Below are 26,722 nucleotides of genomic sequence, written 5' to 3'. Positions count from 1 at the left end.
ACCGCTCCCTGAAGAGCCCATGGACCTTCCATCAATGAAGAAGGCCCAGTTGGTACTTGGCGTTGCTTTGCTTTGGAGCCGTACTGACCAGGAATGGAACTGATGTACAATGAGTGCTGCTCTCAAGTTGAACCGCACAATTTTGAGGATTCTATGGGTTAAAATGGCTGAATACCAGCACATTCATACAATTCAGCCCAACAATTTTGCACATAAAGAGCAAAGTGGGATTCTGTGACATCTCTGCCTCCAGGGGCAGAATGGGGTAAATGCGAGTTTGGATCCTGACTGCCTCTTCCCAGCTAGGAGTCCTTGGGCAAGTCACTTCCCGGTCTGAGCCTCAACTTGTCTCCATTAGTAAATGGGTCTGTTTGCAGTGAGGATTCCATGAGGCATTTTTGTGGCGTATGGAACTGAGCTCAGCAAGCAGGATGAGTGTCTTCACATGCTCACTACTCTCCATAAATCCCGCCTATCCCCCCTATCGCCTGGTGGGGGCTTCTGGGAGATGTGTGGAGAGGAGCATGGGGAGCGGCACTCCAGCTATGCAGAGCCCTTCCTGAAGCCCAGAAGCCTTTGCAAAGACTCCTCGCCTCTGCTGGCTGGCATTGCCCCCCATGGATGTGTGGTGCAGCGCTCTCCACAGGTGCCCCGCCAGAGGTTGTCCAAGTAAGGCATTGTCACGGTTGCTGGGAGATGGTGTGACACAGCCAGCGGGCACCGGGAGGGAGGACTTGCTTCACACCTCACCCCAGTTCTCAGCTCCCCACAAATGACCACCCTGGAGAATGGTGCCCCCTCTAGCCGGCACCTGAGCACACCTGTTGTCACCATCCATCAGCAGGGTCTAGACCACAGAGTGAGAGACAGGCAGCTGGCCAGGGAGTCACTCTGGATGTTGTCTCTGAGCAGAGCTGGCCCTTGCAGAATCAGGGAAGTGTTCTTAGTTCCCACCCCGACCCCCAAGGCCTGCCAGATTGTGAATCCTGACTCTCCCTCTTTCCATTTGTGAAGCCTGCTGAGCCCCAGCTTTCAGACCTGTAAAAGGGGAGCGGCCTCCTCACAGGTGAGGTGTAAGGTGCTGCCGCAGCTCCTGCCTGGCACACCGTGGGTGCACAGCACTGGTGGTCACACTGAGGCCTGACTTGTGCCAGCCCCTCATTTTCGGGGGAATCCAACCCTGAGAAGGTACAACCCAGAGCAGGCCTGGCCCCTGGGCAGCCAGAACGCCCTGCTCCTGGGGCTACAGCGGTGCCAGCAGAAACTGAGCAGGAAGGAGGAAGACCAAGGCGGCAGAGGCGGGAGTTGCCAGCCAGCAGTTAGCAGCTAAGGAGAGGGTAGCCCCCCAAAAGACAGCTCCTGCAAACTGGGAACCTAGAGGAGGCCTCTCTCCTCCCGGCCCCTCCCCCTCCTCTCTGCATTTCGCCTTTTTTCTCCTCTTTCCCTTATCCCCGCAACTTTGGTTGGAGAACAGGCAGAAATCCAGCTTGGCTGGATTTAGAGTATGGCACATGTGCATGTGTGTGCATTGTGTTGTGTGCATGTGTCCTGTGTGTCTCTATGCATGTGTGCACGTGTGGTTTGTGTGCGTGTGTGTTCGTGTGTGCATGCACTCGTGTATATTTGTATGTATGTACTGTGCATGCGTGCATACGTGTGTGCCTTTATGCATATGTACATGTGTGGTGTGTGTGTGCGTGCGCGCCTGTGTGTGTGGCGGCAGGCGCTAGGAGAAGGCCGCTGAGGCTCAGGAGGGGATTTAAAGCTGCTTTCTCGGCTGCGGCGTGAGCGCTCCTGATAAACTGCCCGGGAGTCGGAGCAGAAGCGCTGGCGGCGGCAGGAGGCTGCGTATCAGAGCTCCTGGCAGGCTCGCAAAAAGCTGTCCCCGGTCCTGCGTGCCGCTCTATCAGCCCACGGAGGGAGGGCGGGGGCGGAGGGAGGGAGGGAAAAAGTATTTGCTTCAGCCCTTAATCACGGAATTTGAAATCCCAGCGAGTCAGTGCCATTTATTTTCAGAGGCTGTCAAGGCTGGTTTCAGCATTTAAAAGAAAGGAGGATAAAAACCATTTGCATTTCTCTCCCTCTCGCGCCTGCCGGCTCCCTCTGCTCTCTCCCTGTCTCCCCCTCACTCTGCTCACCTCGCAGCGAGTTGGGGCTGGGCGTTGGGGAAGGAATGCCAGAGAGATTTTTCAAGGCGCTTTGAGCACTGACCGGGGCGGGGGCTGCCCCAGCTAGAGGCAAGAGTATGCGTGATTCTGGGGGATGGGGGGACCCAAGTCTGGTCCAACATGGCTCTGCGTAGCAGAGGGATGGAGGTGGGAGCCAGATTTGGGCAGGGCTGCTGGACTGAGGGTTCTGGGGTCCGTCTGCGGGGTTCTCCTCCATCACCCCAAATGGAACCCTGGCCCCCAAATTTGCCCCAGTTCCAGAGGACCCCGCCAGTCCCTCCTGTTTTCCATAATGGACATCTAGGATGTTGGAGCTGCACGGGGAGCTAGGACACCCCCAGGACAGCCCCTTTTCTGCACAGATAGGGAAATGAAGCCTGGAAACTGAGAACGACCTGGCCAAGGTCACACCCTGGCAGAACCAAGACAAGGAAGGAGGTTGTATATGTATCAAGCTCGTGCTTGGGGACAAGCTCTGAGCAGGCACCAAGGATGAGGGGCTCTGGACAGTGCTGCAGGCTGGGCCTAGTGTTTGGCGAGGAGGTCTCTGCAATCACACGGACCTAGGCTCAAACACTGGCCATGACGTTTCCCATCATACTGACCTTGGCCACTGACCCCTCTGTGACCTTCCAATGGAGTCCGTGGTACCTCCTGTGAGGACCAAGTCAACGTGGGCACTGCACTGGGCATGTGGGGGCGGCTCTGTCATGGTCACCATGACCTGTCTTGTGTCCACCTCACCTACTTTCCTTGCCTGGTGTCTCTGTTGCCTCTTGGGAATAACTTGGACTCTGCGGCTGGACGATTCTGTCCCTGAAGAGAGTGTGGCTGGGGCCTGGGCCCCCAGGGCAAGGCCGGGTCTGCTCCCCACGACCCATCTCTGAGACTCAGTTTCCTCACTGGTAAGATGAGAAAGCTCACTGAGCCATTGTTGGGGTTCAGTGAGTTCGGTGGTGGAGCCCTCTGCAGAGCTCTGGGCACTTGGAGGTGCCCCCACCCCAGTCGTGTGCGTGTTACTTTTATTATTATAATTTATGTACCCACCTGTCGCAGCGATTCCAGGCTTCTCTTGGCCAGACCCTGCAGTTTATCTCAAATGCCTCTTGGTTCCACCCTACGGGGGTGGTGCTGAAACCCCCACCCACCCACCCACGGTGTCCCTGCTGGGAAAGATGGGAAGACAGATGCAAGAGAAGAGAAAGAACCCCTGGTCTTTGGACAAAGCCACCCACTTTCCCTGAAGTGAGGCTGGGAAGTAAATTCTGGTGTTTTTTGCAGAGACTCAAGATGTTCCACTCCCTACCCCCTTTAATTTTTTAATTACAAAAATGAGACGTCTTCATTGTTACAGTACAGAAGGAAGAAAGAAAATACTAAAATTACCTCCCTCCCAACACCTCACAATTCTACTCCCCCAAATAATCAGTGTCAAAAGTTTAACATGAAATCTTCTGGGTTTTTCTGTCAATACAAGCATGTATAAATACTTTTTTTTACTCAGGCTGAAATGTTTTATTTTTCCAATAACCTGACAAATGACATTTTAAAATTTAGGACAGTGAACTTTGCTGCTTTCTTAATGTGAGGAAGGCTGGGCAAAAAAGCTTTTTGTTTGCATGCACTGAAAGACATTAAAATTGTGTTTTTTAAAGAGGCCTTCATCATTCAACAGTTAGAAACAAGGACTATCAGAAAGTTTGGTCATCACCTTCAGATCCTGTGCATTTCGAAGTGGATGCTTCTTGTGAAAAATTAGGAAGCACGTCAGAAGCAGATGCCATGAATTTCAGCAGTCTTTCTCAAGAACTAATATTTCTTTTTATAAAAGTTGGGCAATGCTATACATCCTGTTTGGTGATTTTTTCCTTGTACACGTTATGGTCTCCTTTCCAAGTCTATACGTTAGACTTTCTCCTTTAGTTCTTCCTCGTGGCTGCGTAGCACCCCCTTGGTCGCATGTCCCTGCATGCGGCTATCCAAACCCCAATGGAAGGCCACACAGATTGTGTCCAGTCTTGTCCTCTCAGGGCTCATTAACGGGCAGGAGCCCTTATTGGTATTGGAGGGGGCGCTGAATGGGGAGCAGGCGGGTGGCTCTTGGAGACTCCAGCCCCTTCCACAGGGAGAGGATGGTTGGGGCCCTGCTAGGACCAGAGCTGGTGTGGGAAATGGCCTCAGGAAACAAGAGTCCCAGGGTCCAGCCCTCATCCCCTCAGGGGAAGCCCCTCACCTGGTCATCTGGGGGCCCACGGACGTTGGAGCCTCACAGCTGTCTGGTCCCTCCCTGCCTCCCTTCCCTAAGGAAGTGGGCGTGGTCTGTGTTCCAAAGGTAAAGGCATGTCAGTAGCAAGCTCCTTCCTCTGGCCATTCTGCACCCTCTGTTGTCCCCAGTCATCTGCTTCCTTCCCCCCTCCAAACTGCCACTGCAAACCAGAGGGGAGTCCCAAACCTCTCATCCGCAGATGGAGCCTAAGTCAGTGGGTGGGGGTGAGGGGGGAGCACAGAGCTCTGTCTGCAGCAGGGTAGGGCTTTTGTTCTCAAGGTCATTTGTGTGGTCACAGTGATGCTGGCCTGTGTGCAGTGACAGGTCCATCGGTTCCAAGCTCCAAATCCTCAGAGCCTCAGTTTCCCAATCATTAAAATGGGGATTGCAATGGCACCTACTTCACAGGGTGGTTGTGAGGACCTGGTGAGGTCCACACAAAGCCTTCAGCAAGTTTCCTGACCCACAGTAAGGTCTCCGAAGGCTTGCTATCATCCTTATTATTTTTATTATTATTCCTAATCATGACATTTTCAAACATCTGAAGTGGAAAAAAAAAAGCTTTCTCTGAGTTGAGTGTCAGAACCAAGTCTGTGGTGTGTGTGTGAGGCGGGTGTGAATACAGTATGTGCTGTGTGCAGTGTATGAATCTAGTGTGTGTGGAATGTGTGTCCTACATCTGTCAGAGGGTCCTCACACCGTCCTTTGCACACAGCCCTTTGCCGCCTGCTGGGTGCTCTCTCCCATTATCAGGCCCCTGGATTATGTCCCTCTGCCACAGAACCACTGTCACACCTACGTCTTCCCCTTCACTGAAAGACAGGCCTGCTGACCTGTGTGACCTGGGAAGACCCAAGGGCAACCCTGAGGAGCAGAGGATACCCCGTTCTCTATAGCCCACCCCACAGCCTGCTTGAATGCAGGTCCGCGTGGGCCTCGCATTCAGGCCTCACTGTCACCGTCCTGGCTCGCTTTGGGTCCTGGGTCCATCACCACTGGATGTGGGAAGTCACTTTAACCTCCCTGGGCATCAGTTTCCCCATCTGTAAAACAAGGATAATAATAATAAAGCCATATAATTAATTTCCGCCTTCCCTCCCCCAAACAAACAAACCAGAAAATGCTCAACCCACCTCCCCCTAGGCACTTAGAGCAGGGGCGCTCCTCCAGCAAGCGGGTGATCAGCTCAGACTTACATACCACGCAGGCTCCTAGGGTGGAGCAGGCTCTGTCTCTCCCTTTCCTCCAAGGGGAGTTGTACTTATTTACATAAACCCCTGGCCCTCCCTCAGCCCTGCACAGCTCTGGCAGAATTCCTAGATTCACAGGGCAGGTGGGCTGAGGCAGACATTAGCTGAAAGGTGGGGTGCAGGCTCCCCAAGGAACAGGCTCTTCTAACACTGGCAGGGTGTACGGCTGGCTCATGACTCCCCACCCAACTGAGAACATTGTGCTCTCATGGCCACATCCTGAGCCAGCCCTTTCTCACCAAGCATGTTCTCACTGAGGTTGCTGGGAAGAGATATACTAGGAACAAGGCCTGATATGTGTCTAGAGCCACAGGGTTTCTCAAAGTATGTTCATTGAGCTTGTTTTAATACTAGGCCATCAACAAGCCTCTTCCCCTCTCGAAACACCAGTTTTCTTATCTATCAAATGGGGTTAGGAGGAGGAATCCACGAGCCAAAGATGTAACATTGCTGGAGCCAAGCCCCACACTGGTTAGTAAATCTCAACCAGCGTTAGTTCTGGCAGATGGTGCCATTGCTCCCAATAATTCTTTGTGCTGAGAAGGTTATACCGCCCTGCCCTGTGGTCAGTGACTCAGAGCACCTCCGTATGGACAGAGCATACTTCCACATCCCCTGACGTCAGCTCTGCCATGTGACCTGCTCTGCCTAAGGAAATGTAAGCAGAAGTGACCATATACCAGTGCCCAGCAGAAGATGTCAGAGCTTCCCAGCTCTCTGGCTCTTTGCTCTGTGGCTGCCACGGTCCAGACAGAGGCTGCACCTTCAGCCTGGATCCCAGAGTGAAGATGACATATGAAGCTGAGCGGTGAGGCAAGCAAACTGTAGCCAACATTATACCTGAGTGCAAATAAACCTGGGCTATGGCAATCTCCTGACATTTAGGGGGTGTTTGTTATACAGCATAACTGAGCAAAATCTGACCAATACAGAAATTGGTACCTAGCAGAGGTGGCTACAACAAAAAATATGTAGCATTGGCTCTAGAAACAAGTACCAGGGGACAAGGAAACCATTACTGAACGCAGGAAAGATGGTGACCCATGTTATCCGGTGGGAAACATTTGGGAAGACTCTTGCCCACAATAACTTGCAAAGCTGATACTGTACTTGAGGCTTTAGCTGAAAAACTCAGGAAGCACAAATGTCTAGTATGCCTTGGTTGCTATTTGTTGCATGTTTGGGGCTAAATCATGTCTCCCCAGTTCATATGTTGAAGGCCTAATCTCCAGGACCTCGGAATGTGACTGTATTTGGAGATGGGGTCTGTAAAGAGGTGATTAAGGTAAAACAAGCTCATCAGGGTGGACCCTGATCCAATATAACTGGTGTTCTTACAAAAAGGAAATTTACACACAAACAGATACAGAAGGAAAGACCATGTGAAGACACAGGAAGAAGACTGCCACCTACAAGCCAAGGAAAGAGGCCTAGAACAGATCCTTTCTTTTGAAGGAATGAACCTGCCGACATCTGGATTTCGGGCTTCTAGATTCCAGAACTGTGAAACAATAAATTTCTACTGTACTTTGTTACAACAGCCCTAGCAAACTAATACATTGCATTTCACAAGATACTACAGAAAAGAGATGGGCGCCAAAGGGAATTAGCCTGTCTGCAAGCACTGATGAAAGGGAAAGAGAAAATCCAGAAATTTTGGATTTGCAGGGCTAAAAAATGCAAATATTTCTCATCTCCATCCAATGAAAGAGAAATGAAGTGAGACTCGCAGCCCAGTGCCTGAGGGCCAGGAGCCCATGGGAAGATGCAGGGAAGTCATGGAGGAGGCCACCCCGCCTGCAGGAAGCTAAGCCTGGGCACAGACACCCATCCCCATTGGAAACAGTCTGATACCTCCACTCCCACCCTAGCAGTTTGTCTTCCAGACAACCTAGAGGGAGAACCCAGGGCCATTTTTGGAACAGCCTGCTCTTTGCATGACAAGTGGGTAAAAGAGACACGGTCCCTGCCCCTCTGGCAGTTAGTTGATTCTGCAAAATTCGAGTTACAAATGACATTTTAGTAACACTTCTGACATATTGGCATTTGGAATACAGGATATGATCTTGGAGCAGATATGAATTTTAAATTCAACTATGTCTGTGCCCCCAGAAATGCATTATTTGAGAAGTCTAATTGTGAATTTTAAACTTTCTGTAGAGACTCTTCAAAATGGATGATCCACAAATAGTCAATAAAGAATATTCTAGACTTAAGAAAAAGAATACAACTAAGAAACACTCTGTGTGATAGAGTCAGTTAAGACTCAGTCCCTGGGGTGGACAGGTGGCTCAGTTGGTTAGAGCGCGAGCTCTGGGCAACGGGGCTGCCGGTTCAATTCCCACATGGGCCAGCGAGCTGTGCCCTCCGCAACTAGAATGAAGTCAATGAGCTGTGGCTGAGCTCCCCGGTGGCTCAGTTGGTTGGAGCGCATCCTCTCAACCACAAGGTTGCCAGTTCAACTCCTGCTAAGGATGGTGGGCTGTGCCCCCTGCAACTAACAACGGTGACTGGACCTGGAGCTGAGCTGCGCCCTCCACAACTAAGACTGAAAGGACAACAACTTGGCTTGGAAAAGTCCTGGAAGTACACACTGTTCCCCAATAAAGTCCTGTTCCCCTTCCCCAATAAAATATTTTTAAAAAAAGAGAGAGAAGCATGATTGACTCTGCTGCATTTAGCTGGCGGCTGCGATGGAAGGTCCTAGAACTTTCTATGCCCGGCTCCTCAGTGTTCCTCTTCTTCCCAGGTGGCTATCTCAGCTTCCTCACAGCATGGTGGGTTTTTACATAGTGCTGACTTCCAAGAGGGACGCACCAAGAAGGGTGAACGCAGATGCCTCAAATCTCAGAAGCTACACAGCATCACATGACTCCATTTTGCTGTTCACAGCCTCTCCTGGGGCCAGCCCAGGTTCAGGAGGGGCGAAAAAAAACCACCCATCTCTTGATGGGGGAAGACAGAGAGTCTGCAGCAGTCTTTAATCCCCCACACCGGTGCAAGAGAGTGGAGTGAATATTTGTGGCCACGATAGTGGATTGGTCATTGTTTCCAGTTGTTAGCTGTCTTCCCAATGAGATAATTATCCATGCCTGTCCCATCGCCACGTGATGTGCAGGCCTCGTGTGAGGGGTGCACTTCCCCTACCATCCCATGTCAGATGTGGCCGCATGACCTGCTTTAGCCCGTGAATCAGGAGAGGTGACAGCAGGCCATTCAGAGAAACTTTCAGAGCCACCATTGAGCCAGTTGGTTGCGCTTTTCCCTCCGCAAAGAACAGCATGCTGGAGAGAGGGGCGTTAGACAAGCTCCCCCGGTCCGTGCGACACCGTCCAATTGCTAAGACTTCTACTCGTCTCGAGACCTTTATATTTTTTACGACATCCCTCCATTCCCAAGTATTCAAAGTCCTTAAATTCATTCACTCTTCTAGAAGTAACACCCGGCAAGTTTGGCATCTCCAATCACCACCTATTCTTCCTGAGTCCACAAGACCTCACTGCGGGTGGGAACCGGGAAGGCCGCCACAGTCTTCACACTGACCACAGGTGCAGTGAGCACCTGTAGTCATGCTCTGTCAAGTGTGTGGGGGTCATCTGCCAGGGCCCAGGCTGGGCTGAGTCCTGACTTCAGGACATTTCCAGCCCTCCCATGGCAACACTGTGGCTCAGAAAGGTTAAGTGACTTGCCCAAGGTCACTCAGCTCGTAAGTAGCAGAGTCAGGATTTGTACCCAGGGCTGTCTCACTCCTGAGTTCTTAGCCACTGGGCTCTCCTGCCTCTAACCCTGTAAGTGGTCTATAGATATTTGTGAAGTGAATAAACTGCCAGTGGTTCCTTTGGAAGGAACCACTGAAAGATTCTGGATGCAGTCACAAGAGTGTCTCAATCTCAAGGATTGACTAAAAAATCATAGAAACTGGAGGATGGAATAGGATGCATTGACCTGGGTCCACTTCCCACCCAACTTCCCTTCTCTTGCCCTCAAAGGAGAATTTGGTGTTCTTAATGCAAAATAGGGAGAATGTGCCAAAATAATAGTGACATTGACATTTAATGAGACATGGCAATGTCCAGGCACTATGCGGATAGGATTCCGTAAATGAACTTGTTTACCCTTCCAGAATGATGATGTTAGGGGCCATCATTATTCCCATTTTACTGATGAGGAAACTGAGGCACAGAGAAGGTTAAGTCTGTGCTTCTCAAACTATCTGTGCTGAAGGAACTTTTAGAAAAAATGTCCATCCTTTCAGGAATGATACCCAATCACAGTTGGATATAGGAAGTGCCAAATTGAAATGAACATTTCTAATTACTCTCAATTCCTTTTTCTTTTCTTTCTTTTTTTTTTTAAGCTCCCAGTGGCGACCTTGGTGTTATCAGCCCCACGCTCTAACCAACTGAGCTAACCAGCCACCACTAATTATTCTCGATATCTATGCCTCAAGATCAAACCGTACGTAGACCAGCACCAGTTTGCGGACCATCCTTTGGGTAGCGTGGGGTGAAGCGACTGGCCAAAGGCCAGACAGCTGATGAGTGATGGGGCCAGGATTTGGACCCAGAGAATGAGCCGTTCACCACTCACCCTACCTGGAGGAGGGGCAGAGAAGGGTTTGTCCCTGAGTCTTCTCAGGAAAAGCATCTGGGAAAGAATTTGAATGACAGAAAAGCACCATCAACCGGGTCAAATGGTTCAGGAGTTTGGGCACTTGCAAACATCCAGAGCATCTATTGAGGGAACTGGGGAGATAGAAAAAGCGCTGGTGAGAGCAATTACTGCGAGGTGTAAATTAGACTCCTCTGAGGTTCTTTGGGAGACCAGTAAATTCAGAAAACTCATTTCAATTACTTTTGACTTCTGGCCTATCAAATCACTCAGGGCAGAGTGAGCCATGTGGAACCTTGGCTTTATTTGGGTTACACCAGTGTTAGCTTAAGCTTCTGTACCTGTCTTTGCATTCCCAAAGAATTTAAAATACCACTAAATGGTTACCTACTGAGGGTTCCATGGATGCTGTTGGAATGAAAGGATAATGAATCCACAGGTAAATGACCAGACAACCGAGTTGTTCTCACATGCCCATCGTGTGTAAGACGCAGAGAAAATGCTGCATGGGGAGGACAGGGGGGAGCGTCAGCCCAAATGTCCAAAGTGGCCACCGTTAAGTGATGGGATGGAAAAGGGCTTTATCTTCTTTACTGAGCTTATCTGTATTTCCTACAGTATCTAAATATGTATGTTTTACTTTGTATTAGGAATGAGGTTGTTTGGGAGGAAATAAACAGTCCGTACTTTAAGCTTCCCTCCAGTTCAGCTGGAGGAAAGATGGTTGGCTCATTGAGAGACAGGACATGGCAAATAGCAGAAGCTCAAGAAATGTCTAGGTTAAATTTCAGTCACGCACCAGGAGGGGGAAGCAAGAAGACCCTTTCCGACGGCTCCTTTGCTTTATTTCTTCATCTCTTGCCCTCGTAAGTGCCACTGTCCTCAGTCTGCAGGCTGACTGTGGGCGTGGACTGTGTCCATCCATCTAGCATTGGGTCTGTAACAGCCACAGTTGTCACCCCACCTCACCCCCACCCCCGTGTGGATGGCAATTCTGTTTCTCCCAGGGTAGTAGACAATTCCTTCCAGCTCTGAATACCTGGTCTGTTCAGTTTCCAGGAGAACTGGGGTGGGGACAGACAGGCAGTGCAGCCTGAGGACCTCAGAGGATGGAAATCAGGAGCAGCAGCTTGCTTCCTATTCCTCGGGGGCCTCCATGGACCAGCTGTGCAAGCAGCATGGCTCGTCTCCTCCCTCTCTTCTCATTTCCCGTCCCCTGGCTGGTCCCTCCAGGCAGAGAGCAGGGTTCTGGGGCCACAGCTCCAGCTTTCCCCCTCGTTCCCCTCCCAGCTCCTGTCTCCCCTCTTTCTGGCTGCCTCAGCTCCCGCTCAAGGTCAAGGAACAAACAGATAAACCCTTTCCCTGGAGCCTGCCACAGAGAGGACGCCTCCAGCTAGAATCCAATTCTGAGTCAGGGCCAGGCTCTCTCTCTCCTGTGAATGCGAAGACAGGAAGAACATTTTTGTAGCCATAAAATCAGTAAAAATGTTTTGTAGGCAGAGAAGAGGCCAGGCAGTTGGCTTTGGTTTAAGGCACAAATAACAAATGGAAATGGTCAGATCTGGGGAGGCAGGGTCTGGGGTAAACTCTGATATTCTTGTCGCTCTTAGCAATATTCTTTTAGCTGAGGGCCAGCCAAGTGTTGGCTATGGTATTGAGAACATGGGATTGCTGCCTGGCTCACTGGGCCACCATATGGGGTCTAAGTGGAGTCAAGTGTAGGATGAGCAGGGAGTTGAAGACTCAGGACATTTCTAGGCTTTTCGCCAGTCCCATGGATGGAGCCAGGACCTTGGCGTTGGAGACCCAGTATGGACAGCAATGTATTTGATGGATCTCATATCTTAGACGGATGATCCTGGAGCCCAGAGAAGTCAGATTGGCCAACTTGGGAAGGGTCTTACAGACAATGACAGGAATTTAGGACTTAATCCAGAGGGCAGTGGGAAGCCATGAAAGCTTTACATAGGAGAAGAGAGTGGAATGTTTATATTTTAGAAAAGATCTCTCTGATTAAACCATGCACATGGCCTGGATGGAGAGCAAACGTGGAGGCAGACTGGACGCAGCCACACTGACCCAGGTTGGTGGCTGAGCAGGTGGAGAGAAGTGACCAATTCGAGGTATGTCAGAGGTGGAACTGACAGGTCTGGGTGTTTGATTGGACATGATGAGGGTACCAGGGAGACAGGAAGGGGATGAGGACGACACCCAAATTTCAGGAGAGGGTGATTGGGTGTATGGAAGGGGTCCCCAAGAGGAAGAAGGGGAGGATTTAGAGAGGAGGATATGTATTTTTTATTGTTTGAATCTTTTTTGAGCTTTGGCCAAGTACCATGGACAGGAAACCTAAAAGGACAAGGCACAGCCTAGACCCCGAGAAGCTAGAATTCACACATATCAGGGAAAGTCCTATCAGAGTGGGACTGTGGGGACCTAACTGTGAGTACAGTGGGAATCCAGAGGACGGAGACGTGGGTGGGAGGGCTGCAGGAACTGGTGGGGCCTATTTGGAGGGGCCAGCGGTAAACAGCTACAGGACCAAGACATCTTCTGTATCTTTCACTTTCCTTCCCGTGATCCCGGGTGACTGGTTCCAGGCCGGGCAAGTTGTCCCAGCTTAGTGCTCTGTCCCTGCTGCCCACTCCAGCCTGAGCTGGCTTCTCCCTGGCTCTCTGGTAAGCTACTCTCTCCTAAGCTACAACTAGAATGAGACCTGATGGTCCCGAAGAGGCCTTTGTCTCTTGCCTCCCATCTCTTTGGGGAACACTCTCCCTTCCACATTTTAGTGGATTCCTGGATCCTCCTAGCCATTATTTATGTCTCCACTTAGGTGGTCGTCCTCTGTGAAGCCTGTCCTACGCCCTACAAGTGGGCTGGTGTGCTTCTCCTGTGCTGAAGAAATATTCTTCGGATGGATACAGAGGGAATGGATGGACATTTGAATGGGTGGGTGAATGGATAAGGTATATAAGATGGGGGAATTGATGGGGGATGGGTGAATGGATGGGGAAATGGATGAATGAATGGAGGTTGAGTGAATGGATTGGAGATGGATGGCTGAGTATATGAATTAATGGATAGATGGATGAAGGAGATGGTTGGAGAGATGGAAACGCAGAAGGTGAACTGGTTGGGTGGAAGATAGGGTAGATTGGATAGATGAATGGGTAGGTAGGTGGATGAGTGGGTGGAAAGGAGACAGGATATAAAGGAAGGGAAAGGAGACACGATTGGCTCAGGCACCTAAGTTTGTGAAGGCCAAGAGTGTCCAAGGTGGAGCTGGAGTGGGAATCTTCTCTCCTAACTCCTTCCTCAGCTTCCTCAGAGCACTCTCCTCCATGCACTGGGGGGACCCAGCTCTGGGCACTGCAGCCAGAGATGTCACTGGCACCAGGAATCTTTTTCCACCTAACCTTTTTCCATAACTCTTCACTCTGTGGATGTTTTGGAGTTTTGTTTTTGTTGTTTGTTTGTTTTTGCCAATTGGTGTAATTATTGACAATGACCTAGAGTTTGGGAGTGAACTAAGAGATTTAGGTCTCTCCATATCCATTCTCCTCTCACTTCCTCCCCTGACTCCTGCATCTTCCTCCTCCCCTGTCCTTCCAGCAGAGAGCCAGATACCAAGCCAGGTGAGGCTGGACTGAAAGCTCAACTTTAGCCAGGGCCGGCTGCCCAAGCCCAGTTGCCCTCAGCCCAAAGCAGCATGGTCCCTGCTGCCTGGTGCCCCCCCAGCAGCTCCGATTTTCAGCTCGGGTTTGATCGCCTGCCAGAATCTCCCAAATGTCAGCTGCAACGTTCGCATCTTTAAGAGAGCGCCTGAGGCGATCTTTAAGCAGGAAGGCTGGGGCCCCATGCTGATGAGAGGAGCTTGCTAGGAGCTGACAGCTCTGCCTGCTGCCTCCCCAGCCCGGCTCGGGAGCCTGTGCCTCCCCCCACACACACACACACTCTTTGGGCCTGGACAGCACCTGGGTTTATTTTTAAGCAGGTGAAGCAGGGCTTTGCTGGGAGTTAAGGTGTATCCCCACAGAGTCCCCAAACAGGGAACTCCAGGAGGGCAGGGAGGGGGCTCTCTTGTCACTGCTACACCCCCAAGCCCGGCACAGGGCCTGACCCAGAGAACAGGTAGATAGATATTTGTTAATCGAATGAATGCATGAGCCCCCTAAGCTGCTTGAAAGAGGTGAATACTGATGGGGATGCTTTCTCCCTCACCCTCACACCTAGAGGGGGAGATGCTCAGAGTGAGGGGAGATGAATGAAGGCTCCAGACTTTGGAGTCAGGCTGACAGGCCTGGGCTGGTGTCCCAGATCTAGCATGTGACTTTGGGAAAGTTGCCGGTCATTTCTGAGCTTTGGCTTTATAGTAGGTGAAATATGCAAGGGAATAGAACGCTGACCATGTGGAGTTGTAGGGAGGATCTTGAGATAATGAGACGGGAACACTGGGTACAGTGCCTGACACATAGGAGGTACTCGAGGGAGTCAGCTCCCTTCCTCTCTCCCCCGGCCCCTCCGCCCCTGCCTCTGTGGCTTTGCAGGTGCTGTTCCTTCTGCCCTGAAGGCCCTTGTCCACATCAGCCGCCCTGTCCTTCCGGATCCTGCGTGTGCCCCTCCTCTCCCGCCCAGCCCAGGCACAGTTGACACTCCTCCTCGGATCCCCCAGGACTGAGTTTGTGCCAGAACCAGCACCCATGCAACGGGACTGATTTCTGTTCCAAGCCACGTGTCAGCAGATTTCTTGAGGGCAGAAAATATCTTTATTGATTTCTTGATCTCTGGAGTCTTATATAGATCCTAGTATAGATGGTGCAGAATGAATGAATGAATGAATGAATGAATGAATGAATGAATGAATAGCTAACTGGTCTGAGCAGAATCAAGAGACCTTTCCAGAAGGCTTTTGTAATAAGAGAATGTACACCTTAAAGGCTGAGCCCTGCTAACCCCTTCAAAGAACTTCCCATTGTGTTGGTGAAGGGCCACTGCCTTTTCTAAAACTTCTATGTTTCCCTCAAATCCTCAGGACAGGGACAATATTTTCCAGTTCTCAGTTGCCCTGTGTCACACAGCAGGTTGGAGGCAGGAGCAGAAGCTGCCCAGTTCCTGGTCCAGACCATTCTACTGGTCCTTGGTCCCTGGACTGGTGGGTCTGGGCCCATACTATGGCAGCCTCTGGTGCCCATGGCACGGTCCCAAACCCCTGGTGATCAGTGTCCTTTGCAGAGTGATAAGGTTATGGAAGTGAACTCCATACTCGTGAGTTGGTCTTTTCCCACATTTTTTGAGGCTACTCTCTTGGGACTGAAATACCCAACTGGGGAGGTGAAGTGACTCAGAAGAGAAAAGGAGAAGAAGCACCTACTCAGTTCCCACTTGAGTGAAGGCCAGCAGAAAGAGGGGCAGCCTGAACCTCTTCCACTGGAGTAACAGTCTTGATGGGGATCACTTGGAACTGGTGTACTGAACTGGGGGTGGGGAGTTGGTATGTTTCCACACGGAGCACAGGCTCAGCACCCAGTGCACATAAATATATGCTTCAGAACTAAAAGGTATAGGAACAAGACTCAGAATAGTTACAGAATAAAGTGAATAGATGAATGAATGGTAGGTGAAAGATAGATGGATGGATGGTACATGGGTGGGTAGGTGATAGTTGGATGGGTGATAGCTAGATGACTGGATGGATGGAAGGATAAGTCGATGGATGGATGGATGGATGGATGGATGGATGGATGGATGGATGGATGGAAAGAAGGATGGATGGATGGATGGATGGATGGATGGATGGATGGATGGAAAGAAGGATGGATGGAAAGAAGGATGGATGGATGGATGAAAAGAAGGATGGAAGGGAGGATGGATGGATGGAAAGAAGGATGGATGGGAGGATGGATAGATGATAGACGAGTGGGTGGATGGGTGAAGAGATGGATGTGTGGATGGGAAGGTGGATGAATACATGGATGGAAGGCAGGTGGATGAATGAATAGATAGATGAGTGGATGGGTGAGTGGATGGATGGGTGGTGGATGGATGAATGGATGGAGGTGTAGATGGGAAGATGAACAGGTAAGTGGGTTCATGATGATTGGGTGGATAAGTGGACAGGTGGATGGACAGATGGACTGGTAGATGAGAAGATGGATGGAGGAGTGGGTAGGTGGGTGAGTCAATGGATGGGTGGATGGATCAGTGGATGAGTAGGTAGATGGGCAGATAGATGGATGGAAGAATAAGTGAATGGGGGTGAGTGGGTGGCTAGAGGTAGCACTGGCGTACAGCAAACAGCACACTGGTTGAGGGTCAGAGAATCTTGCCTTTGCCCTGATTCTGATGCTAGTGCCCTGTGGGACTTGCAGTGAGTCATCTCTTGAACTTCTGCTTCTGTATCTGTCTAACGGGGGCAATTGTCAGAAAAGATCCCTGGGCTGTGAGTGCCCTCTGGCACCATGGCCTCTCCAACCCTACTGGCCAGTCTCACCCTGCCCACGTGACTATCCTGTGACAAGCTTCCTCTTTCCTCTGCCCACAGGGACCTTCTGTGCAGTTTCCGTCAACATTTTCTAATAGGGGCAAAGGAATTCTGTTCACAGCCAAGTCCGGCATGGGTGACCCATGCCCCAGAATCTGGTCAAGCCTGGCTGATACAGGCTGGGGTAAGAAGGTCATCTCTGACGTCAAGAAGAGGATTTTGATCCCAGCTCTGGCACTCAGTGTGGTGGGACCTGAGGCAAGTCACCACATCGCTTTGAGCCTCACTTTCCCATCTGAAAACAGGGATAACAGCAGCACCCACCTCCCAGGGTGCCCAGGAGGCTCTGTGAGAAAGCACACGTGGGTGCTTGGCCCCTCGTGGGCCCAGGGCTGGGCTCAGGGAGACACAGCCATCCTTGCCAATCTTCTCCTCCATGACCCAAATGACTACCCACAGGGCTTGTTGTAAAATGAGTGTCACTTGTGTGAAGAAGGTCTGGGTGCACACAGGATTCTGGAATGAGGACGTTCCAGGGAGTCAAGAACTGGGGGCCAAGCCGGCTCCCAGCCGGGGCAGCCAGCTCTGATGCCAACTCTGTGTGGTCGCTTTGTGGCTTCATGTGTACCATGTCCTGGACAACCCAGAGCCTGGCAGCACTTCCCATCACCACCTAGGTGCCTCTGGGCAAGGGACCTCCCCTCTCTGATTTTCAGTTTCCTTCTGTAGAAGACAGGGCCTCTGAGTGAGCTCTATGCCTTGCAGCTCGCCTGCCTCCGCCTCGGTAGCACCACCTGCTTTGCCTCCCAGCAAGGTGGGTGGGGCTAGCACCCCTCACTGCTGGAGGTCCAGAGAGGTTCTGTAGTTGAAGATGGTGAGGAGACAGGATAAAAATGTAGACCCCTCCCAAGCTGGCTCCCAACCTGCCCTGAGCTCTCCAGCTGCAGGTGGAGGTGAAATTGGCTCTGGAGCCCTCAGTCTGCCCCACCCCTCCTGCCACTACTCCCTATCGGTACCTGGCACCTCCTGGTCAGCAGTAGTCCTGGCTATGAGCTGGGGGTGGGGGGGTCACAGGGCTCTCCTTGCACCGGAGCCTTGAGAGACCGTCCTCCTTGCCCTTCTCCCCCCAGGGGACCCCTAACACCTTGCTGACCCGAGGCGCACCCACAGATTCCATAGAGGGTTGGGCGGCCCAGTGACGGTTGGTGGGTCAGACCTGAGTGACCTGGGCTTGGGAGATGTGCCAGGTGGAAAGGAGTAGGGACCCAGGGACCTTGGGGGTGGCAACAATGCTAGGTCTCTGCCCCCTCCAGCCCTGGGTTCCCCCCTCCCCTTTCCTACCCACTGCAGATTCTGGTTAAAATGGCACCTCCACCATCTGTTGTCCTTCCCCCACTCAGTGGGCAAGGCCGTGACTTGGGGGCTGGCTTGCCTGGTAAACAGGAGGCCGACTGGTCCCCAGGGCCTAGTGGTGGCCCAGGTCTGCCGGGCTGGGGAGGAGCCTGTGGGTGGGTAGGCAGGATACCAGGTACCAGGAAGGCTCCATGCCCTCCCTCCTTCGTGTCCCTACTCCCCAGGACTTCCTCTGTGGCCTGGTTTCCCATTTGCACCTACCCCCTTCCCCAACCTCCTCCAGCACCTGGATCTCTCACATCCTCCCCTGTGTTGAGAGAATTTCAAATCAGCACTTGGGGGTGAGACGCTCCATGGACCCTCTCTCACAAAGGCTGCCTTCCTGGTCAGCATGCGTCGGTCTCAGGCATCTTTGCTTTACCACCAAGAAACTGAGTCCCGACAGCAGGGAGCTGGCAGTGGACCAGGACTCAACCCCCACCCCGCATGGCCCTGGCTTGCTTTGCTTCCAGTCAGAGGCAGCTGGGGAGAGGGAAGAGGAAAGGGATGTCACAGAGGTGAAGGGCCTGAGTTCTGAAACTGTAAACAAGCTTCCTGGCCTCACTTTTCCCATCTGGGGAATGGGGGAGTTAACCCAGAGCACAGGGGGACTCATCCTTCTCTCATAATCCCCAAAGGCTTAGGAGGGGCGGCACTGGAGGGGTGATTGCAGTAAAGGGGGTTTCTGGGCAGGGATCTGGCCAGGTCAGTGCCCCCCACATTACGGAACCCGCTCTACCAGCAGTGTTGTCAGCAGCCTCTCCACTCTCCGCCTTCTGACTGCCAGCTCCTCCCCCACAAAGCCCCCAGACCCCAGCTGTAGTGTTTTTACAGCTTTGACCAGCCGCTCAGTCTCCCTCCTGGCCCTCCCCTTCTCCCTCCCCTCCTCCTCCCTCCATCTCCATCTTTCCTCCTCTCTCCATTCTTTCTCTCTTCCATCCTCTCCCCCTCCTCCTCTTCATCTCTCTCCCTCTGTTCTCCCCCTCTCCATCCTCTCCTCCTCCTCCCCATCGTCTCTCCTCTCCCCCTCCCTCCATCCTCTCTCTTCCTCCCTCCCTCCATCCTTTCTCCTCCCGCCTGCCCTCCCTCCCTCTCTCCGGGGGAAGAAAGGTCACCGTGCAGCTGATTACTCAGAGCTCAGTTGCTGTAGCAACCGGCGGGGGAAGTGGGACAGGCTGGCTTTAAGGACGCGTGAGGTCGGCCGCGGGCGGCTGGAGCCAGCGCGGGCCTCAGTGCTCCTGCGCGAGGGCAGCTGCGGCAGCCCAGCACTTCGGCCGCCTCGGGCCCGGCTCCGGGGGTTCATTTTTAATGAAGAATTCCTGCTCCCCTGTTGCACCCCTCCCTGCCTCCTGCCCACCTCCCTGGGGTCTGGAAGGGGAGGGTCTCCCCCCTCAGCTGGGCTGCTTCTCTCTTTCTCTCTGGTTCTCTGTCTCTGTCTCCCGCTCTCTGCCTCTGCCAGGATTCTGATGGCTTCTTTCTTTCTCCTTCTCTCTGAGTTCAAAGGGACACACACAGAGACACACACACTCTCTCTCACCTCTCTCAGCAGCTTGGTAAGGAACCCAGTGAAACCCTCAGCTCCTCCCCAGCCCCCCACCAAGCCTTTCTCACTGGCCTGGGAGACTCCAGGCTCCTCAACACAGCCAGAGACAAACGTCCACAGAGGGCCCACTGGCTATTCTCTCGGCCTGCTGGCATTGGCCCGGTGCCTACTGTGTGCCAGCCCTGCCCTCCAGAACAACTAAGCCCCTTGGGAAGGCAGCACGCTGCTCAAAGAGGAAGCCAGACTTGGGCGGGTGGGCAACTGATGCAAGCAGGGCAAGGGAGGTGCCTGCTCCTGGTGGTGGGATTGGGGGTTCAGGGGTGCAACCCTGCTGCCTGTTGGCTTCTCCTGCCAGCAGCCCAGGTAGCAAGGTGGACTGGGAGAGAGGGCCTGGATGTCTGGGGCTTGGCACAAGCTCTGGAGAGGGCAGGCCTGGATTCAAGTCCCCACCCTCCTGTGGGACCCTCCTCCACTTCCGGTGGGAAAGTAAAGTGGTTCAACCACTTTGGAAAACATTTGGGAGCTTTTGAAAAAGCGGAACATACTTACCCGAGGACTGGGCCATTCCCCTCCTAGGCATTTATGCCAGAGAAATGAAAACCCAGGTCCATACAGACTTTTACGTGAATGTTTATAGCCGCTTTATTTGAAACAGGCAAAACCAGAAACAATGCACGTGTCCACCAGCGGGTTGTAGTACATCCCTACAAGGGAACACCACTCAGCAACAAGAAGTGAACTAATACAACAACACAGAGGAATCTCAAGGTCATGGCGCCTAAGTGAGAGGAGCCAGGTGACAAAGAATACATACCGTGTGATTCCATTGATAGAACATTCTAGAAAGTGCAGACTAACCTATAGTGACAGAAAGCAGCTCAGTGGTTGCCTGGGATCATTTGGGCCAAAAGGTCCCACAAGGGGGCATAAGAAAACTTTTGGAGGACAGTGGCTATGTTCACTCTCTTGATGGTAGGGGTGGTTTTATGAGTTTATACCTGTGCAAAACTCATCCAATTGTATAATTTCAATGGGTGCAGTTATTGTATGTCCATTATACCTCAATAAATTGAAAGCAATCCCTGCTCTGCCACTCACTGGCTGAGTAACCTTGGGTGGGTCACCTCACGTCTCCAAGCCTCGTTTATAAAAATGATTGTAGCAACCTCACAGGATGGTTATGAGGATTCAATGATATGATGTTAACCAGTCAGCTCCATCCTGAGCAAACATGGGTGCCCCAACTAGGACAGAAGAACGGGACCATGGGACCTGCCCGCCCCTTGCCAGACTGCAACATGCGCCCTGCTTTAGGTTGTTGCCCACTTACTCACTCATGCCTTCCCATGAGAAGGGGAGCCCCTGCTCCATCCCGGCCTGGCCACTTCCTGGGGAAACAAGGGAGAAATAAGCCTTAACCTCATCCTCATAGGTAAATACTCTGGGGCAACAAATACATACCCTAAAAATTACAACATGAGGAAGAGAGTTCCCTGCATGTGCAAAAGCCCTGAGGCTGGTGGGAGCATAATACCTCCCAGAATCCACAGGAAGCGTCTGTGACTCACATAGAGGCAGCAAGTGGGGCACAAACAGGCCCCAATATGTGACATCTTGCAGGCCCTGCTGAGAGTCAGTGGAAGCCTCCTGAGGGTCACTCCACTCCATGGAGCCTCAGTTTCCTCTTCTGTGAGATGGGGCAGATAAAGGTATGGAATGAGTTTGAGCAAGTGTGGCTTTCAGCACAGAGCGTGGGCGTCGTCACCATTATTATTATTATTGTCCATAGGCAGTGCCCTCTCCGTTTGTGGCCATGGATAAATCTTTCTCGGGACTGTGCTGGAGCCCTGTAGATGGGGGATTACATTTGCTGTGACTGTCATTTCAGGAGCTCCCACCATCCCCTGCACACACAGATAGGAGACCTGAGCAGGGCCTGATTCACCCCTATTACCCAGTAATCGTCTCACCCTGTCCTTGAAACTTCTAGAAGCATAAAACTTGCCAAGACGGAACCAGGAAGAAATAGAAAACGTATGTAGACTAGTTATTAGCAATGGTTTTGAAGCAGTAATCAAAAACTCCCAACAAGCAAAAGTCCAGGACCGGATGACTTCACAGGTGAATTCTACCAAACATTCAAAGAAGAATTAATATCAATCCTTCTTAAACTATTCCAAAAAATCAGAGGAAGGAACGGAGCCTCCCACAACCCCCTCCCAGTCCAGCCTCACCATCTCAACCCCCACCCCACCCCACCCCCACCCCTGCCAGCCTCCTCCTCAGTGCAGCCCCAGGGAAGCCCAGGGAGCCTGTGACGAGTGACTGGGCTGTGTCCACCCCACGGCTTCTCATTGCACCCAGGAGGGCACCAGACCCTGACTGCTCCTACAGCCCCTGCTGAGGTCACCTCCGGTCACTCCCCCCCCCACCCCCCTTTTATCTCTTCCCTTTCTCTAGGCCTTTGCACTCGCCCTTCCTTACACTTGGTAACCCCTTTCCCAAGCCCTTCCAGGGGCTCTTCTTATCGACCTTTCAGGTCTCGGCTCAGATGTCACCTCCTCAGGGAGGTCCCCAGCCCGCCCCTCATTCACTCCTCTGCCTGCCTCTTCATCACCACAGCCTTCACAGAGCTTATTAAGCCTGAACTACCTCATTCACCTGTTCACCATGTGTCTTCGGCTACACTTCAAGAAGCTCCCTGAGGACACACACGTGGCGTCTCTTGCTCACCTGTGTATTCTGTTGCCCGCACTGGGCCTGAATCAATGAGTGAACAGATGAATGGATGGATAGATTAGCTGTCTCTGCGTTTGGGGAGGAAAAGGTCCCCAGCGGCCCCAGAAGAGTGGGTGTGGCAGAAAGGAGGCAGCTGTCAGAGTCTGCACTGCTGTCCTCTGAAGGAAGTCCCCTAGAAGGTGAGCCTCTGCTCTCTTTCCTCCTTCCCACCCTCCCCAGGAGGAAAGTGAACCACCCAGCCACTCAGTGCTTCTGGGAGCACTGAGGCACGAACAAGGAAAAGGCAGATTCCCCCGCTTTGTACTTCAGAGGCGAGCCCAGGGTCCTGATGCCTAGGCCCCCCTCCCAATCATTCACTAATGGACGGAAGAGTGAAGGCTAAAGTCAGGCACGCAGCGTTCAAAACCCAGCTCTGCCATCTGCAAGCTGCAGGGACCTGGGCAAACTTCATCTCTCAGTGCCTCCATGTTCTCATCTGTGAAATGGGGAGAAGAATTATACCTACCACCTAAGGTCAGAGTGAGGAGGAAACAGTCGTGCCCTGCACAAACAGCTCAACCCAGCGTACCTGGCATATGGTCAGTGCTCGAAACATGGCAACCCCTCAACATCAACCAAACTCCTGCCCTGAGCCAGTCGTGGAGACTTGTGCAAGGTGAAGGGCTCCTCTCCCCACACAGGGACCCCTTCCTGTGTCAGGACGCCCACTTTAGCAAGGCCTGGGCACTTACTCCCTCAGCCTCTGACAGCTTTCGAGTTTGGAAGACCTTAGAGAATGAGGGATCAGCCCTCTCTCCAGTCCCCTGATGGTCCAAGGCTCAGAAGTAAAGGCGCTCACCAGAGGCCAGACTCCTAACTTGGTGTTTCTTGCTGGGGTCCTCAGATCACTCCTGCTGTAGGAGTTCTGCAGACAATCCCCTTGCCATGAGTCTACTCTTGGCCTGAGAGCTCCATGAGGGCAGGGGTTGCAGGTGTCTTGTTCACTTTGTGGGCCCAGCACAGGCCTGGAACCTGTGAGTGAATGAATGAATGAGGCCAGAAGCCATCTGCCTCTCAGAGCAGCATCACAAGAGAAAAACCCACTTTGGCCCAGCCCCTTCCAGGTCAACAGGCCAGGCCCAGCCCCTCTGAGGAGGTTGCCAGGGTTGCCAACGGTTCAGAGGCTTCCAAGAGTCTCTTGACAAAAGGATCAAAGGAAGCAGACGACAGAAGGGCAGGAAATGGCTGCAGGTGGGGTGGGGGTGCAGAGTTCCCACCCAGGCCTGAATGAGAGAGGCACAGGAAAAGGACACAGATGGACCAGCCATGGGGGGTGAGAGGATGACAGGATGTGGGGAGAGGGTCTCCGCCACTTCCTTTGCACAGAGGATGAACTCGATGGTGTTCTCCTTGGTGTAGGACCCTCCTCTCTGCCCCCAACCACCAGCATCCAGCCCTAGGTCCAGAGGGCACTCAGGAAATGTGTGCTGATTCACCCTGTGTATGAATGAATGAATGAATGAATGAATGAATGAATGAATGCAAGCTTTTATCAGCCATTCCTGATCTTTCCAGTAGTCAAGAGGGTGGGTCAGTCCAGGGGATTTTGACGTAAGAGAGCAGAGCAGAACTTTCTTGCTGATTCAAGGAGGAAATTGACAGTAACTGTGACTAGTATTATAGCTGGCATTCACTGAGCCATGCTCAATATTTCTGCATCATTTCCCCATCATCTCAGTGACTCCTCGCCACTCTGTGTCGGTAGCCTTACTTTACAGATGAGGAAAATGAGGCTCAAGAAGAAGAAGGGTCTTGCCTCTGATCAGCCAGCAAGTCAATGACAGAGTTGAGATTCAAATCAGAGTCTCCGCATCTGTAAACTCTGCTCTTAAATACACATTCTTGGGCTGACATCGAAAAGCCTTATCACTCATCCTTCCACCCATTCATTTACCCATTCATTCTTTCCACAAGCAATTACTAGAATCTTCACTGTGCCACGCCCTGTTCCGGGCACGAGGGCCACCACAATGAATGAGATAATCACAGTCCCTGTGCCACAGGACTCCTCATCTGGAGGGCAGCATTCCACCCAAATAATTAATTCATCATGGAAAGTGCTGGGAAGGAGAAAGCTAGAGTGCAAAGCTAGCGTATGCAAGGGACCTGCCCAGTCTGGGGACCTGAGAAAAGGCTTAGTGTGCAGACTGCAGGCTGGAAGGCGTCGCCGGCAGGGACGTGTGGATAGGTGGCAGCCAGTCAAGGACTGCGGAACTAATGAAAGAAAATAATAGTCATAATCCTGATCTGAGCAGGCACCGTTCATCGAGTCCTTTCTCTCCACAAGCACCTCGCATGGATTATTTTATAAATCTTTACAATCAAATGGAGATACAAATGCCCTTCTCGTCCCTATTATAATTGGAGAGATCAGCTCACACGGATGCCAAGAGGCAGAGCCAGGGTCTGTCTGATCTGGGATTCTCAGCTCCTGACCCTGAATCCAACATCTGCAGGAGAAGAGATCCTCCAGCTCAGTGGCTGGGGGTGAGCTGGACCCACAGGAACATGGTGCCCGCTGGAGGTCATGTCACCCACCAGGTCTCCTTGGGCTGGGAAGGGCTTCGGGTCCAGAGGAAATATTTAGGGAGGCAACACTGCTGAGCTCAAATCAGCTGGTGCTGCATTAGGAGAATCAAAGACCTCACCGAGTCTTCTGACCAGCGTTTGAGAGCCTGAGTGCTGCAACGTGGATCCCAGCCTCCTGCCCTGGGACGGCAGAGGTTGCCATGCTCTGTGGAGGCAGCCGTGGGGCCAGGCTGCAAGGCCCCCAATGTCACCTTTCTCTCCTGGTGGGTCCCAAGCCCCAAATGCAAGGCCTCTTTTCTGTTTTTTCCTTACCTTATCACAGGACTTACCTGTGATACTAATGATAACAGTGCATACTTCCTGAGCACCAGCTGCGTACCTGGCCCTGTGTGGAGTGCCTCCTCAAATTATCTCCCTGAATCCTTCATGGCAGAGGCTGCTGGCTAGTGCCCAACATGCATTCTGCCATCTCCCCTTTAATAACAGAATACTCACTCCTGAGTTTTAATAAGGCATACCACTGCCAAGCTAAATACTACACCTCCCAGAGTCCCTTGCAGCTAGGTGTGGTTATGTGGTTGGTTGTAGCCAATGGGACACAAGAGAGGTGATCTACCCACCATCCAGCTTGCAAAGGAAGGAGCAGTTTTGACTTCCTTGGTCCCCCCAGAGCACACAGGAAAGAGTGGGCAGGGGGAGGTGGTGGCCATCTTCGACCTTGTGGATATAGGCAATCCTCCAAAGGATGGGAAAGATGCAAGGAACCCTGCTCCTGGACTGACTCCCAAACCAGAGTCCCCTAGACTGAAATATGAAGGAAATCAATCCCTCTCCTCTAACCTGTTCCTTGGGTTCTGCTAGAGTAGCTGGGCTACATCCTAACGAGACACAGGTTCCAAGAGGGAAGTCCATGGTTACCTGGAAGGTAGTGAAGCCCAGACTTGAATTCAGGCCCCAGAGTAGTTCATCCAAAGCCCGTGCTCAGAGCTGCTGGGCTGCACACAGCAGATCCTCAGTGTATGATTTTCGGGCAGTTGGATGAATAAATGAACAGTAGCCCGGTGCTTTCTAAGGACGATGTAACCCTGGAAGAACTGAATGCTTCTGGACTCTACATGCCTCTTGCTTTCCCTGCTGGAGCCACAGCACTTACTTCTAGTTTCTATGCCCAACATTCAAAGACGATCACACTGACAATGTCTTCCAGCTTATAAAGTGTGGCTTTATAGCTACTATCACTATCACCTTAACCTTGACCCCTCCCTGTGAGGTCAGCGGGCGAGGGGGGGCATTTGTTATCCCCATTTTACAGGTGAGAAAACAACTTCTGCACACATCACTTGGCACACAGTAACCACTAGACATGTGACAGGTCTTCTCATTCTTTTAATCATGTTTTCATAGTAATATGCTACTAATTTATACTTTCTAAAATATTATTTTTAAAGAGGAGCGGGATGTAGGAGTGCAGTGGGAGAAGCCCAACTGAAGGAGTCAGGAGACTCAGCGGCCATTGGACTTGCTGATGACCTTAAGGCATCTTTTCCTCTCTCTCTGATACCTGTTTCCCTGGGGTAAAATTAGGGGGCTAGAGAAGATGGTCCCCTCTCCCCACTCCCACTCTGGGTTCTGCTATCCCATGCCTCTGGGGCTGGGAGTGCCCACAGTCCCGGGTTATTGAGGGCAGAAGCAGCCCCGTGATGG

At 52.0% G+C, this 26,722-nt stretch overlaps 1 long non-coding RNA gene across 5 annotated transcripts in view; it reads left to right on the top strand.

Moving 5' to 3' along the window:
* LOC148754942 (uncharacterized) overlaps nt 1-20,839 on the top strand; it is a 38,209-nt gene extending 17,370 nt beyond the window's left edge. Inside the window, exons 2-5 of one of the 5 annotated variants that reach the window (XR_016019420.1) lie at nt 10,042-10,142; nt 12,294-12,973; nt 13,129-13,244; nt 16,837-20,839. This is a non-coding gene — a long non-coding RNA (uncharacterized LOC148754942). Of the gene's footprint in view, nt 1-6,257; nt 6,493-10,041; nt 12,974-13,128; nt 13,245-16,836 lie in introns of those variants that run through there. The other 4 variants (XR_016019419.1, XR_016019418.1, XR_016019421.1 and 1 more) reach the window with 4 other exon arrangements.
* The last annotated feature ends 5,883 nt before the right edge of the window (nt 20,840-26,722 follow it).

Source organism: Rhinolophus sinicus, chromosome 16 (assembly GCF_057876585.1).
Source record: "Rhinolophus sinicus isolate RSI-liver-muscle chromosome 16, RSI-T2T, whole genome shotgun sequence".
NCBI classification, from domain to species: Eukaryota; Metazoa; Chordata; class Mammalia; order Chiroptera; family Rhinolophidae; genus Rhinolophus; species Rhinolophus sinicus.
Note: the sequence above shows the minus strand (reverse complement) of the source record. Positions and strands in the feature narration are given on the sequence as shown.